Raw genomic sequence first — 11,898 nt, 5'->3', positions numbered from 1 at the left:
AAAAAAAAAAAAAAAAGAAAAAAAAAAAGAATATAATGGAGCCCTGAAATGAAAAAGTTTGAGAACCACTAGCCTATAATCAAAACCAAACCATAGGCTTGAGCTGGATACTGTATCCTTCAAGTGATGCCCTTGTGGGGATCTATGTGAGGACATCAGTGGCCTGTGTGTGACAGTGGAGGACAGTGGGCTATCTAGATCCTTGGGGCTCGTGACACCCTTGAGTCTCCAAACAGTTCAATTTCACAAATATTGGAGCCCTATCATTAATGAGGCTAATGGACAATTGAGGTTAGATGCTGGAGATGCAGTGAGGAAGAGAACCAGGCGTAGTCAACCTCTGCCTTTCTAGGGCTGACACTCATACCATAATTCTGTCTTTCTGGCTTCTCTCTTCCTCCTCTCAGGGAAAGTCTGGAGTTCTATATGGCCATGGCTAGTTAATCTGTGCTCTTTCTCATAGCTAGCCCCCTAAAGAAGGCTGTAGGCATTCAAGGGTTAGGTGGCCCTCAGTGGTGCAGGTGGGAAGTCACGTGCTTAAGGGCTCCTTGCAGTTAGCACACATATCATACCCATGAGTCCCCACCCCACGACGCTAACACATCAAGGGCAGATACTGCTTCCTGCTCAGAGCTGTGTTCCGGATGCCAAGGAGCTGGTCTGCTCCAGAGTGAATGCTCAAGAAAGGTTTTGATTGAATACATGAAGGAGTCAATTTCTCTCCCACAGAACACGATTATTCGGCTTTTAGACGTTATAAATGAGTGTGAAAAGGCTTTGATTTCTGCTGCCCACTGGCCAGATACTGAATAATGAATCATCAGCAATCAATTCAGACTCACCCACCACAAAGATCAAACAAATCCCATGGCCAGAATGACAATAGATTGAGAGCTTGATGAAAGAATGGCACCATGCAAAGTTCCAATATTTCGCCAACATCATTGACTGGGCTCACCACAGTCTTCTGCAGCCACCGCCATATGGCAGCCTCCTGTCAGCTGCACAAAGGCAAGGGCCAGGCTCCGCGCCTGCGCTTTGGGATGAAAGCAAGGATTTTATGTGTGACTCACAGTGAGTGTCAGAAAATTCTCTCTGGCCTTGGAAAATACCACCTGGAAAATGAAGATGGCATCCCAGGTTGCATCCAGAAAGGGAAGCTGGAAGCACCGGACTTTTCTGCTACTTGCTGAGCTTGGTGCTGGATGGCCGGCAGCCCTATGCTGGAGGATGGTAAGGGATCTACTTCTTGGAGGGAGGAATAGTTATGTTCCTACTTAAGAAATCCCTGCATGATAAGTATTTCCACTAAGTTTTCTCATATTTCAAAAGATTCCCCAACAGAAAGGGGAGCAGAGGAAATTGTGGCAAAGCCACCGCCAAACAGTTTCAAATTTCCCACTTCTCTCTGTTCTTTGTAAAGATGTCCTAGCCAAAGCAGATGAAAAGGGGTGGGCTCAGAATCCTGGTGAAGAAATTAAATATAGGTGGGTCCCAAATTTTCAGGGAGAAACCCATTCCCATCTTATCATTGATTGGGGAACTTTGTATGTAGCTACACAGCAGGTTCAGCAGTAGTTGTGATTTCTTGCTGGTGTGAGTTAAGAACCGCTGACAATTGTTTTTCCTTCCCAAAGATCTCTTCCATTTCTCCCAGTAGTCTTCTCCCAGAGCTGAAATTCCAGGGATTTCTCATTCTTTCTGATTAAGGCCTTGAAAGTTATGGTTATAAACTAATTCAAGTCAACAAGCACACTTAGCTCGTGCCAGACTCTGGCCAGACTCAGACTAAATTAACCTCAAAGTAGACACGAAGTTGTGGGGGTAGGAATGAAGGACATTAATGTACATAACAAATTATAGTAAATGTAAAAGAATGCACACACAGAATGCATCTGGAGCACAGGGGTTTAAGTCGCCTTTTTTGCTAATAATTCTATAATAGATATTATGCTAAGCTGCCTTTGGTATCACATAGTTTCTGCTCCTCAGAACAAACTTACAAGACAGGTCCACAGTACAGACTCCATCTTTGTGGTGAGGCCCTGAAAGAGAATCCTCAGAAGGTTTAAGTGACCAGTTGTTTGTGCAGTAAGTGCCAGCATGAGGCTTTGAAGCCACCTGGCTCTATAGCAACAGGCCTTCTTCTCTATACCCTCTTACTACCCACCACTGGGCATTCGGAAGGTGCCCTGAAGGAAGTGTTTCTAACAAAGCTCAGAGGGTAGAATTTTAGTAAAGGTTAGGAATCTAAGTACTCCAGGAAGAAGGAACAGGATATTCAAATCAAAGGTACAAAATTTAGCGGGGAAAATACAGCTTAAGAATTACCTATTTCAGCACCTGAGAAGTATAAATATTATCGAGAAAGTTGTGAGTTGTGTTGATTTACATACATGTCATTGCTAACTCATCTAATTCTTGGAAATGACAGGATGGATTCCTTAGACAGGGACGTTTCTGTCCCAGGATTCCGGCTACAGGGCAGAGTTGGCTGATGCTGAGAGCATGGCAGACACTGGTGGAGTTCAGGTGAGGACAAGTTTTACAAAATGGAAGTCGACAGGAGTGCTGCCCACTCAGGAAAATAAAAACTGGCCATCCCCAGACGGCCACCCTGAAAACCTTAAATCACACCATGAAGCAAGAACTACCTCGAAGGTCCTCGAAACACGTGATGACAATAGGACCTCTATCCCTGTTCAAGCAGGTGGGTAGCAGGCTGAGGCAGGGATGCGGAGAAGAGAAGGCAATACTGAGAATGGGCGAGGCACTGTTATCAGGACAGGGTTTGCCTGCAGGGGGTGCGGAGTGAGGCTGGTGTGTTTTTCATCCCCGGACAGGAATTCCGCCCTGTTTTGTTTTGTTTTGTTTTTAATCATCTCTCGGCACCTGAGTGCCCTCCACAAAGCAGCTCCAGAATGAGGCCAGGGCACCAGGCTTGCCCACATGGATCATGTTCTTAACCATGTTCTGCCTTGCCCCAGGGATATCTTATAGCCATCTCCTTCCCATGGAATCAGCTGCCATGATTTGGGAAGTTCTCACCAGATAGAAAATTGTTTTGTTCTCTGTGCATCTGAGGATTTAAAATCTATGAGGAGTAGGAACGACAAAGCCGTTCATTGCACTGGTTGCTAACCTGCCAAACCATAATATAGCCTGTGGGAAAATATCTCATCATTTTCAAATTTGAAGCTCATTTTAAAAAATTCAATCCATCTCCGGAACTCTGGTTTTCTTGTCATTTAAGCAGAGATAAGACTGTGCTTACCTTTGTTATTGTTGAATGAGAAAAGGACAGAAAAGTAAGCAAGCAAAACAATGTGACTTACACTTGCAGGAGTGGAGGCAGGTGTAAGGGTCCAAACTCTGCTCATGGAATCAGAAAAGCGTGTGTGGAAGAAGCATTTTTCCTCAGGAGTGCTGGCTGCACAGATAAGCCCCAGACGGAGCTCCAGACAGAGGTAGTGATGGGAGCAAGAGAGAGCCTCGAGTGCCCGGAGAACCACAGATGAGTTCGAAGGTGAGAGCAGCAAGTGCAAAAGTAGGTGCTCAGGGGTTCTGCAGGACAGGGAGGCAGAGGCCAAACTCCATGCTGTATTTTGTACTCATGCATTTCCATTTTGGACTCCACTGAAAAATATCTGAACCCAAAAATGACAGTGTTATTTCATCTCAACAAGACTTCTAATGTGGCAGAATGGAGAATGGATTGGAATTATTCTGAGTGTTCGAGATGCACCTAGAAGGATGAAGGTTAAGTTCAGCTTGAAACAGGGTCATGAGAGTGGGGGTGAAAAGAAAGGGGCAGCTTCAGGAAATAGAGAAGGGCTGCCAGACTTAATAAAGACATGCAGGATACCTGGTGAAACCTGAACTTCAGATAAACAACACAGAAGTGTTTCTGGCATACGTGTGTTCTATGCAATATTTGCAACACGAATTAGAGAGTCAGAGGTCAGAGAAAGAGATGGGAAAGCTGATGCTGAAGTAGGTCTCCTTCCATTCCAGCCTAATGTTTTTTCCATGACACTTTTATTTCACTACACACATAAACTGATCTGCCCATCCTTGGTTCTGATGAAATTCGTGCTGTAGATGAGAAGAAGCAAGCTGTGTGTTCTCCATGCCAGGTAACAGTCCTCATTGCCTCCAAATAACACTTCCTGGGCCCCCGTACCCTGCAGCTCTGCCCTGGATGATGTGCAAAGTCAGGGGCCCCCACAGGCCCACCCTCCAGGAGCTTACACTCAGAATCAGCTGGGCAGCTGCCACAGGGCCGCAGGCACAGTGCAGAGCAGCAGGCATACACGGGCAGTGGCCGTCAAGGGGAAGCTAAGGGAGGAAGACAACCTGCATCCCATATGGCCACCAAAGGTGCCATGCCAGCCGCTGCAGGAAACCTGGGCAAACCCACACCAGCAGCTATTCCCAGCCTTCAGATGACGGAAGGGCAGGGAGGCCTTGCTCTTTATCTGTGGGAAATTCTCAGACTGCCTGGGCCAAAGCAAGGGTTCCACTTGGGGCTGTTCCTGAAGACCACCCAGAAGTGTGCGCAGAAAGCAGCACAACATCTGGCAGGACCCGGGAGCGCATTTGCCAAGCACAGGCTGAGCGTGGGAGGTGAGGCAGAAAGAGTGAGGGCCAAGAGCTGTTCCCTTAGACGTGCACGGGACTCTCTGTTGCTAGAATCACCCATCCTGTGACCATTTTGCAATGGCATCATCAGAAACAGGAATATATTTTTATTGCCATTAGTAGTAACAAAGTATGATGAGAGTTCATCCTGGGAATACTTCATCCCTGCATGTACTACAGGGGAGGCTTCCAGCTGCAAGCTCAGCCAGATGGAGTTTGCTGCTGGTTCTGTCACCAACTACTTACGTGATCTTGGATTAGTCCCTCAATCTTCCCGAACTACAGTTTCCTCCAACATAAAGTGTGGGACGTTTTCTTATGTCAGTGGATTTTCATACTGGGTTCCACGGGGCCAGAGGGCTCCTCTAAGAGGAGAGCAGCCGGTGAGGCTGGGGTCTCCCGTCGCGCCCCTCCTGCCAGAGGAGCAACAGTTAGCAGTTGCACAAGGAGGGATTTTCTGTAGAGTTTTTTTGGTGTGTGTGCGGAGTGGGGGAGGGTTGTATTGCCAAGAAATAGATAGAAATGCTAGTGTAAGATATGCATATACTTCCAACGTTCTATGATTCTGAGACTGAATTTATTATCCATCCTGCTTTTCATCCTGTCTACTGCAGCTTTCACAACTTTTGATTAGACATTAAGGAATGAAATAGGGGCAAAGAGGTAAAGAGGTTTTGGGAGCTTACAACATTGAAGGCCATGAGTTGCATGCCATTGTCATGTGTGGGAGTTGATGGAAATAAGATTTTGAGGCACTTTTAAGCTACGTGTTGGGTTTAAGCACTGAAGATTGAGTATGAGCATCAAAGGATCCGGCCAGAGGGGAAAAGATGTTTTGCTGGAATCACTCTGAGAGGAAGGTTGGGGCATAGGCAGCCCTGGAGGAGTGAGGCTTGGCTAGGAAGAGAAGAGAGGCAAGTTTTATAAAAATGGAAGGTGGTGTTCAGAGCAGAATGATCTGTGAATATAGACCACAAGCTGAAAGGCAAATTAGCCACCAACAGCACAGCTAACGGAAGCTACAGCCCATGTTTGCTTGCAAGGTGCAGGTAAGAAAACGTTTCCACATCCAGCAGTTCATGGCCTTACAAAGAGGTCAAAGGGTAGAAATGTGGGCATCAATATTCTCATGCTTTATGGTATTTTATGGGCTTATTGTTGGGTTGTTTCAAAACTCTCTTACTCTCTCCTTTACCACGCAGAAGACACACTGCGATGTTGTCTCTCAGCACTGTAGTCTCAGGGTGCTGGCGTTAGCATCCATAAGGGTCATTTTGAGATGTGGTCTGTCCTTTGCTAATGTTGTCCCTATGGACACAGTAGACCTAGTTTCTCTTTCTATCAGCTTCCTCATACCATAGGGAAATTGGGTAATGACATAGGCATTAATATTATGATTATTGTTTTTTCGTTGGGAGGAAATAATGGACACAAATATGCTTTGTAAAATGATGAGAACTAAATGATTCGTATGTCAACATATGTCGGCTAACACTTACATTCTGCAGTAGGTTAATTCTACAGGTGTCAGGTCCCATGGCCTGTGGATAAGCTAAACACTCAGGAATCGCTCTACTCTACTCTTTTTTTTTTAAATAACTGACTCAGGAGGAACTAAACTGTTTGTCACATTGAAGAAGGAGTTTGGGTTGGGGGCCTGAGGCTTGCAGCAGTCAATGAAAGAGTTTGCTGAAGATTTTACATGAAATGATTCTATGTGCTTTCAAACCAAAATGTTTCTGTTTTTATAATATTTTAACTAATGACTTTAAAATGAATGACATAAGCTCAGGGACTAATAAAGATTAACCACAGAAAAGGAATGAAAAAAATAATAAAAGAGCTCAAAACTTACATTCTGCTGGAATTCATTTAAGCATAGAAGGAAAAATGTCCAGGGGCAAACCACCAAGTAAAACAAACAAAGATTCTCCTGCACATTAAAAGACAACTAAAAGCAGAAGCATTCAGTTACAGAAAGAAAAATCTTTGGGGTGGGATGAGCATTCAAAGCATCTGTTCCATTAGGAGCAAAATCATTTCAAAATACTATCAAAAGACCCCTCCCCCGAACTAATAAAACAAAGCCATTGAGCGTTGCCCATCTGTTGTACTGGGTCTTCTGGAGGGTAGAACTGGAAACACGTCACTATGCAGAACATTCTCGTCTTGGCTAATGTTTTCTTTTTGGCCTGGCTCTGCCTCCCTGCTCAGAATTCTAGCTAGGATGAACTGAATGCGTTTTCCAGGAATGTTTGTTGAATGAATGAATGAACAAAGAGCAACCAAGCATGGCTCTTCCCATTAGTAATCCTTAGTGTTGCTCCTGGAGAGGAGAAATATCTTCTGAACTCCTAGATGATTTGTTTTTGCTTTCACAATCTGAGACCAAATCACTGTCATTGCAACAGCATGACTACAAATGCTCTTGGTCACAGGGTTTTCGATCGTTGAAAGAAAAACGGGACGCGTCTCCTCAAGGCACAGCTCCACATTTTCCAAATTTTATTTGTTTACACATCCAGATGCATGGGGTGACAGGTGAAGTAGGTGAGTGGATACATCCTTGAAAGTGGTCACTCTGCTTCAGCCGCATGCCTTAGGACACCTGTGTGGACATGCTGGGTGTGCTTGCTCCATGGAGCAACTGGGTCCCTCTAGGATTCACATTTTGTCTTTTCCTTAGGGAGACTTACTAAGCTCAACTTCAGCTCATACACAGATAAGGTCGGGCCAGCTACAAGCCTCCATCCTCTGCAACACTTTGAAGTCAACAATCTGAATATACGTTATTTCATCATACACACACACACATACACACACACACAGACACACACACGAGTTTGCATCTCAGAATGTAAACACGGTCTGAAGAAATGAAGAAATTACATTGCCCTCACTCTTAAAAAACCTGAGGGAAAGTTTATGAACACAGATAATGTCAATACCAGGTAGATAATAAGGAAGCACTAAGAGAATATGTTTTCTTGCTAGGATTGCTCTTATTGCCTGAGAGAAATATTTGTCACAAAATAATGGGTGAGATCGCCTTTTAACAATCTCAGCCTGAGACCCTTATGTACTGGGCTCTTAATCACCATACTCAAAAATATGTTTGTTCAGAGATGAAGAAGACAAAGCACATAGACATTGTCTAATGAATTAGTCTATATTGCAGTGGATTTGGGTTACAAAACCACAAGTAATTGCTTTTCAACTATTCACATTTCAAATTGAAATTCTTTTGCCCATGGATCATTGCATAAACTCATCACAATCCCATCATACCTCCATTGCAAATATCAAGTTTATTCAGTCTAGAACAAGAGCTCTCACGCTCATTTAGTTAGTAGTGCACTTGAAAAGTCCTAGTACTCTTTGTAGTACACCATGGAGTGTTCATTCATATTTAATCCTATTATATGGACGTGAAGAATGTTGCTACAGATGTATGCCTCTCTTCCATGCTTGCCACATGATATTTCAGTCATGAGAATTCTCAGCCAAAAAATAACAGCTAAACCAAGTACAATCATCCAGTTTGGAGTATTTCAATTAATGTTTCTAGATTCCTTAAAAATGGTGTTATACATCAGGACTTACTACAACAATACCTTCAAAATGGAGTGAGCCTTAAAATAGAGAAAAAGCTCTTAACCAAATAATCAATACACAAAAATAAGTGTGTGTGTGTGTGTGTGTGCACATGCGCACACTCACATGTTAAGAGAGAGCGGGAAATAGGGTTAGGAAAATTCTCTTGTAAACTGAGAAAATATAATTTCTTGTGCACCTGTATGTTCAGCTGATAGAATATGAATATTCCACAAAATAATATTTAGAGAAACACTTCTTAAAAGAGAAAAACTTTGCATGATTATAGCTTTCAAAGTTGTAAATGATAGGATAAGTTCTGAGTGTAGGAACAGGGCACGCCTTTGAACAAATGCTTTTTTGTGCAGCCACTCTAGGAATGGCACCAAGTCTCTTTCATGGGACGTGTACACTCACCACCCACAAGGTGACCATGCGAGCTGAGCCCTCAAGTTTTAATGTGACTGGGGAGAACAGATACTTACAGGAGAGGTAGTTTTATAACGATGCCTGAATTCCATGTGGAAATGCAGTCCTGAAGAGAGATGACTAAAGCATAAATGTTTTAGTAGTAAAGGGGAGGTGATGAGGGAAACTGTAGATTTAATGTATTATCAAGAGACTCCCCTTGACCAAGCTCTGAAAGAGAGGCCATTGATTAAACCTTAAAGGGTTGTTGGATTTTGTGGGGGCACAGGAGAGTCAGTGGAGATGGAGAAGACAAGAGCATTAGGCAAAGGCTAAAATCAAAGTTGGACATAGCTTGCTTCTGATTCAATGAGTGATCCTTTCTTGCTGCCCTTTCTGTCCGTGGGTCACAGAAGGACAGAGGAAACCTGCTCTCATGGTACGACTTCATGTGCAAATGAACCTGGAAGAAGTATTCACCAATAAGGACTGTACATTTCTTATTTCAGCATCATGTAGACACAGAATTGAATATCCTCAGACATTAATGCCATCATCAACAATTTTCACAGGTTTTTCGGGTGTGTGTCAATTAGGATTGGGGTTTGGGGGAGAGGCAGTGATAGAAAATCTAATCAGTGGCTTAGATAAAACAGGGGATGTATTTTGGAGTAAGGTTTAATCCAGAGGCTAAACAGATCCTCAGCGTCCAGTCTGCTTCATCTCTCAGCTTTCTCTTGTGTTGATTTTACCCTCAGTTTCTATGCAAAGGCAGGACAGTCCGCCTGCCTGACTGTTCTGGGGTATGGGAAGAATAGATAGAGAAGACATGCCTTTGTAGTAGCTCCCAAGCAAGTCTTGGAATTCATTGGGTTTGACTGTTCTTAAATCACATGCTCATTCCTGAATAGACATTGCTGTCCATGAGAGAATTTCTACCCTGATTGGTCAGGTCTGGAACTCATGTGAGCTACTGTCTGAGAATGAGAGAGTGGTGATCCCCCCAAAGGAAATCCAGGGTTCTGTAGCCAGAAAAAAAAGAGAGGGTGAATGCTGGGTGGGAGAAAAACAAATTCCCACACACATGTTGCTTCCTTTCAGATCCTGTCTCCTCACTGGATCCCAGTCTCCCTCCCACTTCTTCATGCTTGTGCTCATGGCACTGTCTTGGTTTGGCTTCTCAGCGAAAGGTTGTCTTAGTCAGCTCAACTCCATGTTCTGTGGCTGCAATTGCTCCTGTAAAATCCAGTGGTGTGGTGCATGATCACCACATGACTCCTGGCAAACTTAGGTTTCATCAGTCCACATCACTGGAGACCAAGTGTGGGGCTGTGAACTTCCTCACTGAGGCTGTGGAAGCCCATGCTACGTTGGGTAAAAGTGACATTCTAGGGTGATGCTGGCAGCAGAAGTGTGAAGATGAGTTGGGACAGAGAGAGCCACAGTCAATGGAAACCAGCTGGATTTGAGGATGAGTGGATCTGCCACTTACTAAACGGAAAGGCCTGGAAGAAAGAGCCGTAAAGCCAAATTTATTCTAAAAGAAAGATGAAAAACGTGGAAAAGGAATATCAGAGGAAAAATCTGTTTGGGAAGAAGTAAATAAATTTGATATTTATTTGATATGTTGAGTTTATAGGGATAATGGGCTGTCTCACCAGATATCTCTAAAAGGCATAGAGGCATCTGTAATTTATTGAACATAGATTCTGTGCCAAGAATTTTACAAGACTTATTGCTAAGCCTCACAATAATCCTGTTAAGTGGATGGTTTTTGCTTTCATTTTATATAAAAACGGAAACAGAAAGATAAGTTGTCTTGATCATCTTGTGAGGGGCAGAGTTGGAATTTGAGCAAAAGGTCTGTCTCACTTCAAAGTCCAAATTAGACCCAAGTGATCAAATTGCATGGAAGTTGCAAGAGACTAAAATCTGCCCAGGTCAAACCAAATAAGCTCTAAGTCCAAAACCCTTTCAGCTGCTATTCACTGCTTCTGGTGGTTACTGACTAGGTCTGTGCTGATTGCTTGATTCATGCCTTAGCAAGATGAACTTGGATGGTGCTTGTGAGCTTCTGGAGAGGTGCAGGAAACCAGGGTATCGCCTGCCACTGGGAACCTGGTTGGAGAACTGAGGGCCACTTGACCTCTGTCTGCATCAAGGTCATTCATCCATGCCCGTGTGTCCCCAGTATCATTTCCAGTTCCTAAAATGGAGGCTAACAGGCCAGCATTGACTGAATTGTAGCCCAGTCTCTGCCCAAATTAAATTCATCAGTATCTCCTGTCTCTGTGGACCTATGAGATGCTTTGGTCAGTTCTGAAACAGCCTCAAATATTCTTCAAAAATCGTTGCCCCAAACAAGAGTCAAAGGCAGGAGTTATGCAGTTGCTCAAGGTAAGACATAGCTTTTGTTATGAAGAAGCTTAAAAAACCAAAAGCAAGACAGTCTTATAATTTCGTTACTGTTCAGAATAAGCAAGTGTTCTCCAACAACTTCAAACTTCAGGTAGATGGGTAAAACCCAGGGTTCTTTCTCAGAGAGTTCTAGAATAGAATCCAGAGATAGGGTAAAATTCTGTAAAAACTTAACCCCAAACAGATAAAACAGATTTCAGTAACATGTTACTTTACATGTATATAACATCTCTAATCAATACAGAACAACTGTAATCATTTCACTATTTAATAAAATTTGTAAAATATCACCATTCCACAGTTTTGTTAGTAAATGGAAACTCAGAGATGTCAAAGATTTGCCTGAGGTTGTAAAATATCACCATTCCACAGTTTTGTTAGTAAATGGAAACTCAGAGATGTCAAAGATTTGCCTAAGGCCACATAACGTTGCAGATTGAATTCAAAGCCAGTGTAGGTACCCCTCTATCAGCAACCCCGGAATACTCCATCAAGAGCCAGCCAACTTCTAATTACTAGAGCCTGCATTTTCTGTCTGCTGGCTTTCTCTGTCCACCAAAGCCCCCTCTGTCTGCCCACAGGCATACCGGAAGTAACAGGATTCTTATCTCCTGGACAAGTTGGTGCTCATCTAAAGGCTGCCTTGTATACACCCCAGTTCCCTTCCCCCCTACTATATAAATGCTGAGACTTCTACATCAGTGTTCAGATTTCCCCAGAAGGGTCAAGCTGAGTTAACCACACTTATAACTTGTTTGATAACAAATCTTTTACTGGCTGTTTTCCCATCCCTGTCTCATTCCTAGAACCACTTTCTAAATAAACTTTTCACTCATA

The sequence above is a fragment of the Colobus angolensis genome, unplaced genomic scaffold, assembly GCF_000951035.1.
Source record: "Colobus angolensis palliatus isolate OR3802 unplaced genomic scaffold, Cang.pa_1.0 Scaffold53, whole genome shotgun sequence".
Lineage (NCBI taxonomy): Eukaryota > Metazoa > Chordata > Mammalia > Primates > Cercopithecidae > Colobus > Colobus angolensis.
This window is presented reverse-complemented; position numbering follows the sequence as displayed.